The sequence below is a fragment of the Lampetra fluviatilis genome, chromosome 78 (assembly GCF_964198595.1).
Source record: "Lampetra fluviatilis chromosome 78, kcLamFluv1.1, whole genome shotgun sequence".
Lineage (NCBI taxonomy): Eukaryota > Metazoa > Chordata > Hyperoartia > Petromyzontiformes > Petromyzontidae > Lampetra > Lampetra fluviatilis.
This window is the reverse complement of record NC_136352.1, coordinates 1,591,738-1,609,798: the sequence shown is the minus strand read 5'-3', so window position 1 is coordinate 1,609,798 and position 18,061 is coordinate 1,591,738. Positions and strand designations below refer to the sequence as shown.

Sequence of the window (18,061 nt, the reverse complement as noted above, 5' to 3'; positions counted from 1 at the left end):
TGAGCGACACCAGTCATTAAGCACTCACCCTCTTAGCCAATCACCAGCCTGTGTCCTCGGTTACCCCTAACACCTGTCACCCATCTTAACGACGTCCTCCTCACGCCAGACAACAAGCTCGTCCTCAAATACCCCCTACTGTACACTGCTCGCTTGCATAGCAACAGACCCACAGAACGCGTGGCGCGGCATATTCCACATATACATAGACTGAACAACAACAACCGTCATTCGCCACTACGTGGCGGTGACGTCACGACAATGCTTGTGCCAGGCTATGTGCACCTGGAGGCCACATGAAGTGTCGAACGCCCGCTGGCAGGAGGTCACGGGGCAAACCTAGATGGCACAGGTCGACTGACTGAGACGACTGGCTGATGCACCACCTGTGGCCCCTACTGTAGCAACTTTCTGTGCTTTAGCCACCCGGCGCTCCGCTCGTTGTTGTGAACATTGCTCCTCCGCCCTCCGTTGTTGTTGGAGGGTGACTGCCTCCAACTGGCCAGTAGCGTCCTTCAGGAGCCTCCTCCACAGAGGCCGATCTTGACACGGCTGGTACCAGTTATCCACAAGTGGACTCAGCTCCAAGTCCTCCTGTAGCACATCACTCCATGTCTTCTCCAGCTTGTGCCGCGCCCGTTTAGCCCCCTCGATCCGGCCGAACAAAAGCTGTTTAGGCATGTGGTGGCTGGCCATGCGGGCTACATGACTCAGGAAACGCAGCCTTGCCTGCCAGAGGTCACCGATGGGACTTTGTCCACATCTTTCAAGGATTTGTGAGCTCTTCACACAATGCAGCCTGGTTAAACCCAGGATGGATCGTCGTCAGGCCATCCTAAATGTTTCTAACTGGCGAGGATGTTCCATTAGGGGGGTCCAAGTTTCGCAATCGTATAGAAGGGAGGGAATGACCGTGGCCGAGAAGACCTGAAGCTTCGTATGGAGTGATAGACCAGGTAGCTTCCACACAGCGTTACGCAGCCAATGAAAAGATAATGCAACTCGACTGATTCGGAGTGAGACCTTTGCTGTTAAACCGGAGCCGGTCATTAGCACACTGGCAAGGTATGGGAAACTCTCCACTGTCTCCACAACTGCCCCATCACCAATTGGGAGTTGTGGGGGTGGAGTGTCCGATGGTACAAAATAGCCAGGCAGGTGCTTAGTTTTGGTGGGGCTCTTGGTGGCAAGCTCCAGGTTCAGCAGCAGCACCTCGAACTCTTCCTCCGAGTGAGTAGCAATTAGCAGATCATCGGCATACATAACGTGGTTGAGCAATAGGGTGCCATCCCCTTGACCGCACCCGGGCATCGATCAGCCTCCCATTGTATCTGTAGCAGATGGGAATTCTTCCGGTACAGGCATTGAAGGCTTGACGAACTACGTGGTCCAAATATATGTAAAATAATTTGGGAGCCAGAGGACATCCCTGTTGCACCCCAAGGTGTAAAGGAAATGGCTCTGACTCACGGCCACGTAGTTAGACGCGGGGCCGCTCACCATCATGAAGGTCCTTAAGGATGGTAATCAGTGGGTCAGGGACTCGGAAAGCACGAAGAGCAACCCAGAGGCCAGGCCTACCGATGGTATCATAGGCCTTGAGCAGGTCAATAAAGCACACGCATGGACTAAGATGCACACATGGACCTACAGACACGCAAAGAAATGGAGTTACACTGACTAACATGGAGGCATGCACACACAGCGACTAACACACACGCACATGGACTGAGACACACACACACATATCGACTCACACACACAAACACATCGACTTACAGACACACACACACATATGGACTCACACACACATAGATATGCACTTGAGATACACACACATGGAGTTATACACACATATATGGATGTACACACATACAGCGACTCACACACACACACACACACCGACTCACACACACATTGACGTAAACACACATATGTACTTACACACACACATGGACTTACACACACACACAAATGGACGGACACGCACACTTGGACTGACACACACACATAAACACTGACATACACACACACATGGGGCGTTGTCCGTTAGAAAAAGACAGACACACACATGCAGTTAAAGACACGCATGGCTCTACACGCACACACATATGGACTCAAAGACACACACATTGACGGGCACAGCAATCCCCGATGATGGCACAGCTATCAGTATGGCAGTACTACGAATGAGGAAATAGCGTGACGTGAGCGATGGAAACAATAGAAATTTATTGAAGAAATAATCAGAAATCACAGACTGGCAGTAGACCGTGGCAGCGTCATAAAAGACAGCAAAAAAAGGTAAAAATTAGCAACCTAAAAATCCAAAAGGAGTTTTGTGCACTCAAACATAATTATTGTAACATCTCAACTTGTTTCATAATGGTAAACAATGAAACCTGAGTTGTTATCTGCACACAATATCTGGCAAGGGATTTGTTTAATAATAATAAGCAATGAACGTGATTAATGATCTGCACACAAACATTATTGTAATGTTTGTGAACTAATGTGTTTAACAATAGTAAATAATGGACTTGAGTTAGCGTAAGAAGCAAGGAACTTTGTACTTACCATAGCCATGTTGAGGCCTTGTGTCATGCGTAGCCCCCGGCTGGCTAGGGGCATCCCCCGCGCGTGCAAGAATAATGGTATGTAAGCACTAAAATATTATTATCTACGGAGTCTGTACTATAAATTGGACGCATCGTGTTAGGGGGGGCGAAGAGGACATGAGACTGTGAAGGAATATCCGCAGCGTTATGTGTGTATGTGTTGGCTGTAAAATGCGTAAAAGGAAATGTCCCCGTGAGCTCGAGCTAACGCGCATCACTTGGCAGGGTCTGCCCCCCCCACGCAATTGGCGTCACTTGGTAGGGTCGATGGCGTGCAATAAGTAAATAATTAATAATATAAACGGCACAAATGTGTTAATTAAACTACTTTAAAGTTTACGGATGGGAAAACGGAATAGCCTATTGCCACGGCGGGGCTTGGGGCGTGCCGCCTGTAATTTTTTTTTCTACGTGAAGCCCACCGTCCGAGAACCAAATCTCCCGCAAGCGCGAGCGCGCGGAGACTTTTATATTATTTGTTTCTTTCGGTTAAGTCACGTCTTATTTGTTTCTTTCGGTTAAGTCACGTCTAAAGATAAAATAATAAATTAAATAAAATAATAGAATACTTTATCTTTAGACGTGACTTAACCGAAAGAAACAAATAATAATTCCTGCAGTCACGAAAGTCCTAAAATTAAGATAGACTTTTATATATAAGATTAAGATTATATTCTATACTAGCGGGAAGTGCCCGGCGTTGCGCGGGTCCAAAAAATATTTCAAACCTATTCTTAAACATCTAAGAGCAGTGCATAGTGACTGTGGTGGTACCAGCTATGATTACAGCAGCGCAAAACGACTGTGGTGGTACCTGCTATCACTACAGTATTACATGCTGACTCTATAACAGTATTTATCGACTGTATAGCACAAAGTACTCACCTGACAGAGTGGCGTGGTGAGGCCTAGCACAGTGCAGAGCCTCCGGCCTCGCCTAGATTGTCCAGCCGGCCGAGATGGCACCTTGACAGGCTAGGGCTGGGCTGCTACCCCTGACCCCCCCCCAGCCACGATCTCCCTGGCCGCTCTGCAGTAATATCTACGGCCTATAGTGGTAGCATATAGTGACTGTATAGTAATAACTGCACGCATCGGGGTGGGGGGAACATCACACAGTGAAGAATTAATGTGAGCGTTTAGTGTGTTTTTAAGGCATTTTTTATGCGAAAGAAAATGTCCCCCTCACTCCCACCGATGGCGTGCGACTTGGCATGGGCCGTCCCCTCCACCAAAGGCGCGTGAGTTGGTATGGTAGCGCACGCGCCATAAATATTTAAATAAAAGGTAAGCGCACACAAATCGCACTAAATCGCTAATTAAACTACTTTTATTTAAATTAAACTAATTTAAAGTTGACGGATGTGAAAAAGTAATAGCGGTTGCTCACCGCAGGGCTTACGGCATGGTAACTGCCTTTTTTTTCACTTAAACCCTACCATTGGAGAGGCAAATCATTCACAAGCATGCAAACACACACAAACCCACAAACAAACCCACAGATGGACAATTTTTGACATATATAGATTGATGATATATTAAGGATCTGTAAGCTTAATACAACATAGTCTGGTTGAATTAAGGATGAATCATAGGCAGGCCAGCCTTCACTGTATAAGCCAGCACAGATGGTCCTTTAAATAAGTTAATATTTTGCATCCACAGAGTAATATCTGTGGCCAAGAAGAATCACAGCTTTGTTCATTCGATTCTAAAAACGCTTGTCCTGGTGAGGGTCGCGGTGGCAGCACACTGAGGAGGGCCGGTTCAGGCCTCCCTTTTCCTGGCGACAGACTCTAGCTCAATCTGGGGAATTCCAAAGTGTTCCCAGGCCAGCCGAGCAACATAGTCCCACCAGCGTGTCATGGGGCCAGCCCTGGTGTCTTCGTCCAGTGGGACATGTCTGGTGGAGTTCCAGGGGAGTCTATTGGGGGGCGTCCTGACATATATTCTATATTGATATCACCCCTAGAGCCAGGTCCAGGGGTTGTGTTTGCCAACAAGCGACTCGTAGCTGCGGGACCCATGTAACCAAGTCGGGCCAGCTCAAAATGGCTCCATGGTGCCATCCTGTGCACAAAACATCCGCAGTATGAAGGGTGAGGGGCGGGTGCGATGCCAGTATGGCAGGAAGAGGGATGGTCTCAGGTGGACTAGCCCTTGGCGATGGACACTCACAGCTTTATATAGAGCAAAAGTCCAGGCACCTTCCACAGTGTTACAGTCTAATGAAAGAATGCTGCTTGACTAATTTTAAGTGAGACTTTGGCTGCCAAACCAGAGCTGGTCATGAACACATTAACTAGGTATGGGAGCTCCTCCACCACTTGTAGAACTGCCTGATTATTCATGGAGAGTTGAGCAGGTACAGTGTTGTACGACATAACATTCCCAGGCAGGTGATTTATTTTTGTGGAACATTTGCAAGGCCCCATTTCATGATGGAATTATCAAGCCACAGAACAAGATTCCCTAATTCCATCTCATTGAGTAGCCATTACCAAATCATCAGCAGATGTAACATGGTTGACCAGCAGGGAACAATCCTTTAACTATAACCAGATATTGATTAGCGTATCATTGTAACCGTAACGAATGCAACGGTTTAATGTGACCATTGGGAGCTTTTCAAACTACATAGTTATTGAAGATGCTATGTAATGTAATGCATGGGGACAGAGTGAATTTCTGTCACAAGCCAAGTTGAACAGGATATGGCTCCGACTCCTGGTCACGCAGCTTTAGCCTTACCTGAGTAATGGAGTTAGGTAAACGTCAACTAAAATTTACATCACAATTTAAATAAATAGTGTACTGTATTCCAAATAAACTCAACAATTGAAATGAACATGGAAAAACCGTATACAAAAAAATTTTCCAAGACAAAAAATAGTATAAATCTATAAATATAAAGCAGACTTTGCGCTTGTGTCGATTTTTTCGTGAACCAAATTGCGCCAACACACCCCAAACTTTCCATGCACACTCACGGGTGAGTTAGTGTTTTTCACATTATTTTTAGCTTACCTGCTCACATTCAACACCTGTACCACCTGCACACACCCCCTGCTTCTTTCCTCCCTCCTCTCTTTCTCTTGCCATGTGTTAAAGCCCGGGGAATTCTCACTACTTCTGGTTTGCCACACATGTAAACACATTATGACATTTCAGATCCTACAATTCTACACACTCACCATAACATAAGCGTCTCCACAGCACTGCTATTTTTTTTTATTTACCACGTTATCTTTCCCTATTATCAGCCCTGCGTTTTTGCTGCCAAATTCATCCACTTCTGGCTCCTACTGTCCTCTCTGCATGTGCACGACTCACCTCTAACACACACTGCAATATCTATATTTTAAAAAATGTACTATTCTAAAATATTTACATCAACGTACCAACACTACCGACCTCCTTTAACACAACAGAGATGCTATACAACAGCTACGACTAAATACATCAAGTCTACATCGCCTGGTAAGGAATAAAAAAAATACAAATACACGCACTAGCGTTAAAATAATTATATATGTAGACACCACCACACACATTCTATTAATACCCACAACAAGCACTACAAATACTTCGTTCCTTTGCGCTATGGCTTCACATTCCTACAACGATTACACATTCAACTATCATTTTCTTAATCTCTATACATAATCACTATTTACTATTTTTTTCTGCTTATTAACTTTAACCCCCACCTATAATGTGCCTTGCAGAAAACGTGTGTTTCTCTTCACCAAACGCGATAACAATAATTGATGCCATTCGTACAAATGCTGCGATGGCTGCACCTACAGCTTATGAAACTCCAGTAGAGCAAGAAGTAGGAAAGCAAGCTACCAGTGCTGCTTTGCTTGCACCTACAGAAAATGCAACTCCTCAACAGCACAAATGGCTGCTGCCACAGCGAATAAAACTGCAGTCCACCAACAAGCAAGGCAGATTGCAAACAGCACTACAATGTCTGCAACCAGGTGCCTCACCTGCAGCCAAAAATAAGTATTTTCCACACATTCCTCACTTCATTTACACTTCTGATTAATTAGTTGCCATTGGTTCCATGCCTACTTCTTGCAGCTACTGCCATGCAATGACATACAAAGGAGACCCTCCAGGAATATGCTGCAACTGTACCATGTTCTTTGGGTCTTTCGGTAAAGTCACGTAGATAGGTTTAAAGAAAATAACAAAAAACTACGTTTCGATCGCAACACAAGCGGTCATCATCACGAAAAGGGATTAGCCTCTAAAGGCAAACTGTTTAGAAAGGTTTGGAGATGTGCATAGCCCAAGTGTGCCAGCAGCATCAGCAGCATGGGCGGGACAGCAATGCCAATGCAGCAGCAATGCCAATGCAGTATATTAATGTAAGATCTGTGAGTGGCCTCCACGGCAAGCGCGCTGAGGTGGCTATGTTAACGTGAGAGATTAGCTTGTTAATGTAAGATCACAGAGCCGCTGCCACCTCTAGATTGGCGGGCGAAGGTGGCTGTGTTAGTGTGAGAAATTTTACCTGTTAATGTAAAATCAGAAAGCCGAAAATAACAGCTAACATCAGAAGGTGGTAGGATGGGAACATCACTGAAACTGGTTGATAACGTCCTTCCAAGGATTGTTAAGTTTGTACCCATCTTCTCGGTTGAAATTGGGTCTGTCTGAAAAAATAGATGGCTTCATGAACGAATCTTTGTTGATAGCCAGTGGGTTTGCAAAGTAACTTCGTCTTAGAGAAATACATTTCGTGTGATCCCACCGCGTTAAAACAATGATCAGCCACGGCCGAGGTATTGGTCCTACCGTGTTTCAGATCTGCCTTATGTTCACGAATACGGTCCGAGACATGTCGCTTAATTTCCCCAATGTAACTACTGCCGCAGACACAGCTTAGTTTGTAGACGCTAGGGTATTGTATGTCAGGTATCACATCCCAAAGAATATGAATTCCTGCAGTCACGAAAGCTTTAAGTCAAGATTTAACTGTACCATGGTTCAGCTGCCTACAATTAATGGCCATCCCGAGCCTGTTCATGTATTGATACCTGCCAACACGACCTATGCAAGCCAATTGCAAAACAACAATAGAACATAGAGAATAGGGTTGTCCCCTTTTTCTGGCAACAAAAAACACTTTTTTAAGGAATCATGTCTGCATTAACCACAATACTTCTGGTCAAAATGCAAACAAAAAACATACGCTCATAATATATGCATTAAATTTCTAAATTTAGGTAAAGACCCATCATATTTTAAGCTGCCAAGCTTAGTAGTGTTCATTGGAGCGCTGTCTTTCAGACAGCTCTGTCTTCACCTGAGGACGGCTGCTTGTGTTGTGGTCGAAACGTGAGAATTGTATTATGTTTTATTTTTATTATTTTATTATTTCCCTTCTACGTGACTTTACCGAAAGAACCAAGAAGAAAATATGCATTGTCTTGGAAATTGATTGGTCCACACCTGAGACAGACCAATCAGTTTCAAAGACAATGCATATATTATAAGATAATGTTTTTATGTGCATTCTGACAACAAGTATTGTGGTTAATGCAGACACGATTCCTTGTAAAAAGTTTTTTTGTTGCCAGAAAAAAGGGGAAAAAAATCTATTCTCATATTTTGGTCCTGGCAAAGGAGGTCCCTTAAAATAGAAGATAGATCTCATGCTTCAAAATTACATGTTTTAGCACCAACCAATTAATTCATCCTGACATCTGGCTACATGCCCACATTTAAAGTGCAGGGCCAGGTACATAATCGCATAGGCAGTCTGCTGCCACTACCTAATAACCTACCTATATTACCATAGAACAACTTGCGTATCTGAACAATACTAGACAGCATTGGAAAAAATGTCATCAACACCCAGATGCAAGTCATATTGCTGTGGCAAGACATGCTCCATACGCAAAACTCTTTATGTTCACAGTTTCAAGTGTGCCATAGAGAAGATGACTTCAGAATACAATGTTGTCATTGATGCCGACTAAACTCCACATGGTCAACATGGGTGCCGCTTAAATGCACTCGCAACATCTGAAGTTGCTGTCATTCTGACTGCTGAACAACATGTCACTTGAGGCATCATCTTGCAACTGAGGAACAATACCCTACACAGAAATGAAACACACCGATCCTATGATGCTTTTCAATGTCTACAGATTTTCCGGCAAGGTGATGATGGCTACAATTTCCTACTTTGCCAAACTGACCCAGCAACAGGCTTGTCAACATAAAATACGATTTCCGCCATGGACTTCTTTGCCTTTAGGATAATGGTGCGAAACGGCAGCTTTAATCTATTCTTGAGATGCAAAGAGCAATTCCACCAATTTGCTGTCGACATAAATGGCAAAATTGAAGCTTCATTCGATTAAACCCACCAGATGGCAAAATATCTAACATTGTCTATCCCTGAAGCTCTCCAAGGGCAACGAATTTAAAAGCTGTCCTCATTATGAAACAAACAAGCCGTGCGATTGTATAACACAACCAAAACACCGTGACAATATACACACATTTACAGACTTCATTGGCAGGTTTCAATAATTATAATAAAGCCAGCATTGCAAGACATTAACCTTAATGTTTGATTACAGAGACCTGTGCGAAGTCGGGTAACTTAGTTATTACTGAATAGATACTATCCTTCCAATGATAATGTTTGTGCATGAGTGGAGAGCGGTAGTGCAAAGGTTACTGTGCTGCGCTATAAACCCAGCAACCTGATTTATAGTCTCAAAGAGCCAAGCCACAAAAATTTGCCTGTCGCCTGATGAAGCTGGTTGTAATTACTGGCAAACATCATACTCGGATTGTAAATGTTGTGGCTTGGTTCTCCAACACACAATCGGTGTGGCTGTACTTGTGACGAATTGGCCACGTTCTGTTTATGTGACAACCCTTACTAGTTGGCTGTGTCGGGTTGTGGCGGGTTTAACAACATCTTTACATATTTACGCGATCTAACTCAAACAAACCTGTATTACGGATGTATATTTGGAGTTTGCGTGTCTCTCTCCCCGTGGTCGCGTGGAATTTCCTCCGGATCCTCCGGTTTTTCCCTCCACATTAGACTCAACATCTCACGTGTTTAGAGTATTTGACCGATATACATTTCCACACGTTGATAAGCCACTTTGTTGTGGGCAGTCGCTTCTGAAAAAGAGCGGTACAGCTCAAGTGGGCTACGCCTTGTGAAATAAAAAAAACTGTAGAAATATGTAAAAGAAAAAAGTTGTAAAGTAGTGAGCCAGGTGAAGACAAAATAAACTTAAGCAGAGAAAATCTTTATTTCATCAAAACATTTTTATTTAATATTTCTTTTTCTATGTGACTTGACCGAAATAACCTAAGAGAAATTCCTACAGTCACGAAAGCTCCAAATCAAGTTTGAACCACCTCTACAGGGAGGTTTTAAGTTTGTTTTCTCTCTCTCTGTGTCTCTGTGTTATCTCTCTACTTGTGTCTGTCTTTGTGTCTCCATGTCTGTACCTTGTCTCTCTCTCTCAAATTTCACACTTAACTTCTAATTTAGCAATCTTTGGAAGAACGTAATCAACCAGGCAATGCATTAATTGTGTGTTAACCGACTCTCTGTGTTGCATTGCATTACATTTCCAAATTTTACTAAGTTTTTTTATTCAGTGTGTTTTCTCTCTGTGTGTCTCTGTGTTGTCTCTCTCTGCTTGTGTCGGTCTTTATGTCTGTGTCTTGTCTCTCAAATTTCACACTTAACTTCTAATGTAGCAATCTTTGGAAGAACGCAATCAACCAGGCTATGCGTTAATTGTGTTTACCGACTCTCTGTGTTGCATTGCATTACATTTCCAAATTTGACTAAGTTTGTTGGATTAAGTGTGTTTTCTCTCTCTGTCCTGTTGTCGCTCTCGTATTTCCTGCAGTCACGAAAGCTCCAAATCTCTTATTGACATGCTCATTTCTCTACCACCCCCCTCTCTCTCTAATTAAGGCCTCGACAGAGAGGCGTTGTTTATCTGTGTGCCTATGTGTGTCTCTCTCAAGGTGCACATGGCCTGGCACAAGCGTCGTGGTGACGTCACCGCCACTTAGTGGTGAATGGCGGTTGTTGTTGTGTCTCTCTCTGTGTTATCTCTCTCTGCTCATGTGTCTATGTGTCTCCGTGTGTTTTTTTGTCTCTCTCAAATTGTATCAATCTTTGGAAGAACGTAATCAACCAGGTAGGGTGTTGACTGTTGTGTTAGCCGACTCTCTTGAGTTGTATTGCATTATACTTCTAAGTTTACTAGGTTTGTTTTCTCATTCATTCGTACTTGATGATGATTGCTTGTGTTACAATCGAAACGTCGTATGCTATTATTTAATATATTTTTCTTTCTACGTGACTTTACCGAAAGAACCAAAGAGTAGTTAAGCAGAGAATTAAAGCAAATGCAATCAGGCGAGAGAGCAGGAGGCAAGGCCCCGCGTTGTAATGTTCCAACCTGGACGTCGATTCCATACTCGCTGCTACTCAATTGATATCCCTACGAGAGAGAGACGGAGCGAGGCTCTACTTGGGTAAACAACAACAACAACCACCACGACAACAACCACGATGTGAACTTCTCACCTCGGATCTCAGTGAGCGCGCGTGTGGACTGGCAGCTTCCTGGTGTCTCGTGACGTTACGCGGCAGCAGGAGGTGACATGACGTCACTTGCGGGGTTCAACAATCAATCCCCTCCCCCAATGAGCGGCGGTGTAACTGAATAAATTATGTTAATGAGCCGCCAGGAACTGATTACATTTTATTCTTTGGGTCTTTCGGTAAAGTCACGGAAATAGGTTCAAATAAAACAACAAAAATAACAAAAAAAACTACGACGTTTCGATCACAACACAAGCGATCGTCATCGAAATATACGTTGAAGAACCTTCAATGTGCATTTTGTCTCTGCTTTCTGTCTCAACGAGTGTATTTCCGCGTGTGTCGATGTCCAACTCTCACACTACCTCTGGACTGTGCATCATTGCCCCTCTGAACTCCGACTATTACGTATCTCTCTGTATATATAGATAAAGTGCGCAAAGAAGTGTGGGTCTTGTGTTGGGCATCGGAACGAGAGACGGGAATAGGGAGACTTTGATTCGAGAACAAAGGCACATTAGACGTCAATTGTGACTCTCACGACAAGTCAGAATCTTAATATTGATTAATCCTGGAGTGATGTTTACTCGTGGCAAGGGGAGTGGAGTGAAGGATGTCGTGAATGGGCGACGGAGAGAGGAGCGAGAGAGAGGGAAGGGCCGGCCCACGTTCAGAATGAACAATATTTATTAATGATTGCAGGAGGAATCCGATGAGCTACCCAGCTCTATTTTTTCTTTCACAGATGACCAGTAAGGTGCACGACGCTCAGTCCGTTACACCAACAAACAATACAGCAAACAAACAAAAAACGCGACAGGAGTGCAAAGTATTGGAAAATGTAAACAAATCGAGTGAGTGGGGATTGGGCAGGAGGCGATGGTCAAGGATAGGAACGGAGCGGCAGCCAGGCGATGGAACGCGTCAGAGAGCGATGAAATCAACTCGCGCGCAGGCACTTGAGCGGATTGTTTCATTGCACGATCGTGAGTGGCGGTGGTGGCGCGGGTGGTGGCGGCCAAACAATCTGTCCAAGTTCTGCGGCCCTCTAGAAGCATTCAGATGTTGTCGCAAAAAAATGGGCAACGTGAGCGTGCGTCGTATGCGGGAGGAAAAGTGGAGCACCCCGAGGTAAAACGGACGCGTGTGAGGGTGCAACGCGCTATCCCCACCCAGGTGCAGACGGAATCACGCGGAGTCCACACTTCGCTGGAGCCGCCTTCTCCTGGCGAGACAGGAGTACTGCTCCTCCTCGAAGCCTACGGGAGGGGGAGGGGAGTCTCAAACAACACCATTGGTGCGGTGATCCACCAACCCTCGCTGCTGCCTTCACAGTGCCGGATTTGCAGGCGGCCACGTGGAGGAGCTGCCGCTACCACCCGGCTAAACGATAACGCTTTCTATGTCGATTTTTGGAGAATGTTTTCTTCATTAAGTATCGTTTTTATCATGAATAAATCAGAGAAATACGATACGTGTGCATATATAAGAAGGCCAAACATGTTTGTCCATATTCTTAGGTTTTTTTCGGTTAAGTCACGTAGGTAAAAAAAAAATAATAAAAGTAAAATAAAAAATAAAATAAAAAAACACTTATTTGGACCATCTTATTTGACAGACAACTATTACAGGTTACTGATAGACAGCCAGTTTTGTTTTACCAGGTTTAGCTTTCTTTTTTCACACTTTTGTTATGTAGGCTAGGCATAGTCACAAACCGAACCTCTCCATAATAAAGGCTCAGTCATTTGTTATGCAGTCTATTACCATCTACATGGCAGAGGCTCGGTCTCATTTGCAGCATTTTGTTATGTAGGCTAGGCGTAGTCACAAACCGCACCTCTCCATAATAAAGGCTCAGTCATTTGTTATGCAGTCTATTCATAGTCTCAAGCCGCACCTTACCATAATAATAAAAAGTGGGCCATTCCTGGCCCTTCCCCCCCACCTCAACCATTATATATACGGAGTGGTATCTCTTGTAATCTCTCATTTACTTGATACAGCTGTCGGGCTGTGACGGTTCCACCTGAAGACGGAAGCTTGTGTTGCCTCCGAAGCGTCGTGATTTTTATTTTATTTTTATTTTATTTTACTTTTATTAATATTAATTTTATTTTTACCTACGTGACTTTACCGAAAAAACATAAGAATATGAATCCTTGCAGTCACGAAAGCTTCAAATCTAGAATGTGTGTCCATAATTACATTCACCGGGCATTTAATGTTATTTCACGATTATTTTTCTTTGGGTGGGGGGGGGTGAAATCTTCTTATTTCATTGCGTATCTCGTATTTAGCACGAATATATATTGAGTGAACTTGCTATTTTATCGCAAGAGGAGGCAAATGAAAAATGTTTGGTAACAAAAAAATGTTATCGTTATTTTCCGACTCATCGTTCTCGTCTTGACGCTTTTATTTATTGCAATCGTTTTCCCACGAAGAGTGAACTTTCCATTACAAAGGGGCAAAAATTATTCTGGCAGTAAATCGAATGATAATACATTTGCAGGTTATTACGAAGGGTTTTATTTTTTTACTGCCAAACATTACTTTTATATATTTAAAATATATAAAAACTATTTTTTTTATAATGCACATCTCGTGATGCGGATCATTACATTGCCGAACGGTGACAGATGATTGATGGCTTAGATTGATCATGGCTGATGATGATAATGAGGAATGTAATCTTAAGCACTTAATTAGTCATCGGTCTCTTTGGGACCACACTGGACTGCGCTACTGTGTGTGGGGAGCGGTGATGCAGTGGTTAGCGCACTGTTAAAGCGATGTTTGTTGATTGCCAGCTACTCGAGTTCGAATCCCGTTCACGGCTAACATCATATTCTTGGTTCTTTCGGTAAAGTCACGTGGATCGAAAATTAAATAAAAAATATATAATTTTCTTTACCCTGTATTTATTGCGATAGTTTTTTTTAATAAAAATAAAAGTAATTTATTATCCCGTGACCTCCTGCCGGCGGACGTTCACACTTCACGTGGCCTCGAGGTGCACATACCCTGGCACAAGCGTCGTGGTCACGTCACCGCCACTGAGTGGCGAATGGCGGTTGTTGTTGTCTATGTTTGTGTGTCTATGTGTGTCTGTGTCTGTGCGTGTCTATGTATGTGTGTCTGTACATATGTGTAGGACCTGAAATACACGCGCCACACGCTCTGTGGGTCTGTTGCTATGCAAGCAAGCAAGGGTACAGAAGGGGGTATTTGAGGACGAGGTTGTTGTTGCGGAGGCGTGAGAGGATACGCGTTAAGTGGCGGAACAGGTGGTAAGGGCAACCGGGGATACGGGCCGGTGATTGGTTAAGAGGGTGATTTCTTAACGACTGGCGTCGCCCACGGGGGGACAACAAAGTCACGTGAGGCTGGGGGCCTGGGGGGCGAGGGGAAATTGAGGGGTGAGATAATTAATAGGGACTAATTGGGGTGGATATAAAAGGATAGCGTAACGGAGAGAGAGGGAGTCTTGGTCAGAGTCTTGGGGAAGCTGGAGTCTTGTTTGAGCTGGAGTCTGGAGAAGAGTTGGAGTGACGGTGCCCGGAATAGGGGAGAGCAGGAGGAAGTGAATACGATAACGGTAGCAGTGGGGAGAGAGAGATGGGTGAAATACGGTAGCAGCGGATAGAGGAGACAGAGTGAGGGGTAGCAGTGGTAGCAGTGTTAGCAGTGCATCAGAGAAGATACGGAGCAGGGTAGCAGCGGAGCGACGGACCCTGGGAGAGCTGGAGATAGAACGGAGGGACATAGAGTGCGTTAATGACGGATGGCGTGGCGGAGCGAACGGGTGGCCACGGAGCGGTGATGAGGAGAAGGTGTGGACCTTAAGGAGCAAATAAACGGGATGAGAAAGACAATCCGAGTACGAGTCCTACATATGTAATGGTGTAAATACTGCAGGAGACGAGTTGACGGAGGCAGCATGTATTTATTATAACACCCTACAGAAACAGCCTACGGCTACGCGTGCCTGACACCGGCTACGCTCTCAGGTCCTCCGGCTATGTACTTCCTAGAGGAGGCTATCTGACCCGACCTAGCCAGGGTACGGGTCTCAACCACTGGCCCATCGAACCCGGCCCTGATAAGGACGTCGGGCAGCGGGTTCCCAGGGTCTCACAACTGAGCCACACAGAGTCCCGGCCCTGATAAGGGCAGCGGGGCTAGGGGTCCCAGGGTCCTATCTAGCTTGCTCCGTCTTCATTCTTCACTGGCTCCAACGATTCCTCGAGCGCTCACGTGCACCGCCCTATATAGCCCTCTGCCCCTCGAGGGGCGGGGCTAATGCGGACGTCGATGTAGCCACCCACGCACGGACCGTGATGTAGACACCGGCTACGCGATGGCTCTCTACACCCCGGTACGTACCACCTCTACATCACCCCACCCCCCCCCCCCCGCATAGGTCGCAGCCGGCCCGGCTGCAAAAACCCCCCTATGCAATAAAGAATACATCAAAAAACAGAACTCTGTGGGTGCCCCGTAACAACAATAACACAACAATTAACAACAACAACAACCCGACGCCCCAATAAATAACCCAACCTCCAACACTCAACAACAAGAACGTGTATACAATGTCGAAGAAAAAATATATATATACATAAAAAAAACGACATTACGGCGTCCCGTGACCCATGCCCACGACCCCACACGCCCTGTAGAAGCGGGACGTCCAGTCAGTCAAAGGGGAGCTGCTCTGACATGGAAACCTGGCGGATCCGGCCGCACGTCACGAGAAGTGGCGCAATTTAGCGCGAGTTCGCTTGGCCGGTCCATCATACGGAACAGGACATGCTTGTCCAACAGGCGGCCCAGGTAGTCCTGGAAGGCTCGGACCGGGTTCCCCGGATCCGCACGTGCTCCGGGGATCTGGCTGCTGGCGTTCGGAGGCCGTCAATTCCGAGACACCTGGGAGCGGGTCAGTCAGAGACATGTGAGGATCAGGCGGCGGCATCCCATTCCCCGAGTCAACGGACACATCACATGCTCAGCCATTTGGACATGAAGGGAAGGTATGTGGCGCCGTGAAAGGTTTCAGTCGGGAGGGGTGAACATACCAACAACGCTTCCCCCACTTAATCCGAACACATTGGGGGCACGCAACCTGCACAACCTCGACCGGTCCCCGCCATGGCCTCAGTAGTTTCGGGGACGTTGCCAATGGCGCCTGCGGGCAGTGCAACCAGGCCTTATCGCCCGGTTTCCACTCGTGCGTGTGCGTCCGCTGTGCACGCAACCGCTCGTTCGCCATCTGCCGAGATCTCGAGTTCAGTGTCGCTGCTTTCCGTGCCTCGGCCAATTTAGAAATGTTAAATTTGATGTGATCAGCCAATTTAGACTTAGCACGGGGTTCGGAAATCCCCAACTGGGCATCCACGGGCGGATCAGCATCCCGGCCATACATAAGATAGAAGGGAGAAAACCCTGTCACCGCGTGGGGAGCCATCCTGTAAGCGGCGAGGACACCTGGAATCTGTAAGTCCCAATCCACTTGAGCTTCGCACACCTGATGGCACAACATGGACGTAATCGTCCTGTGGAGCCACTCCACCATCCCATCAGTCTGTGGGTGGTACGGGGAGGTACGCACCTTTTTAGTGCCCAAAAGGTCGCACACCTCCCGTAATAAAACGCCTGAAAAAATTTTCCCCTGGTCGGTCAGCAACCGCTCCGGTGCTCCTTTGTCCAAGACATAGCCCTGGACAAAGGCCTCGGCAACGGCCGCTGCTGACTGGTTGGCAAGTGGCCAAGCCATGGGCCATCGAGTGAAATATTCCACGCCAACCAGCAGGTACTTGTTACCCCTAGGTGTCACCGCACTAAAATATCAAGCGCAACAAGTTCATTGTTGCACGAGACCTGAATAGATTGCAATGGTGGGTTAGCCGCAATGGGAGGCGGTTTCCGTTGGGCGCACTTTATACACCCTTTGAGAATGGTGGACACATCCCTCGCCATACCCGGTCAATAGTAATAACGCTGGAGCAGAGCAAGGATTGTGTGAAATCCCAAATGTAACAGTCATTCATGAGCGGCCAGAACAACCCTACCCCGCACAGCAGATGGCACAACAAGCCTATGGCGTAGGGACATACCGTCCCAATTCATAAGGAGGCCCTGTTTCACTACCCATGAGTCGACGCCAACTGCACCCTTATCGGAACCATTCGCCTTGCGACACAGCGCGAGCAGGGACGCGTCGACCATTTGGGGGCGGCCCCACTCAACGAGGGACAATGTGAGCAACGAATCCCCACCCGTCGGAGAGAAGGGAATCTCGGGTCGCAGTGCATTGGCCGTGGCGGCCAGAGCTGCCGGAGGGACGACAGTCTGGGGTTGGCAACGTCCCGATCCCAACAGACACGCACATTCCATACGTGGTGACAACCGCGACAGGGAATCCGCGTTGGTATGGCGTACACCCTTACGGTAAGTAGTTGTGAAGTGATAGTCCTGGAGGACCTCCAACCATTGGGACAACTAGCCCGATGGCTGGGCAATGCGAAGCGTGTATTGAAGCGCCGCGTGGTCCGTACAGACAATGAAGTGTCGGCCGTAGAGATACGGTCGAAACTATTGGATAAAAACCATGATAGCCAGTAACTCGCGACGGGTCACGCAGTACCTCTGTTCCGCCGGCGACAAAACCCTGCTACCGTAGGCGACAACGTGTTCGACACCCCCGATCACCTGTGAGAGTACTCCACCAATGCCTGTGTTACTGGCGTCCGTGTCAAGCAAAAACGGCTCGGTGAAATCAGGGTAACACAAGGGTGGAGCACTCACCAAGGCGTCCCAAAGG

The 18,061-nt window shown here is 46.2% G+C and overlaps 1 protein-coding gene across 1 annotated transcript in view; it reads right to left on the bottom strand.

The window, feature by feature from the left end:
- The window catches only part of LOC144953569 (uncharacterized), a 41,309-nt gene extending 30,037 nt beyond the window's left edge, over positions 1 to 11,272 (bottom strand). The window contains exon 1 of the mRNA XM_078884151.1: positions 11,218 to 11,272. The gene's annotated coding sequence lies outside the window, so the exon portion shown is untranslated. The remainder of the gene's footprint in view (positions 1 to 11,217) is intronic.
- Positions 11,273 to 18,061: the final 6,789 nt, after the last annotated feature.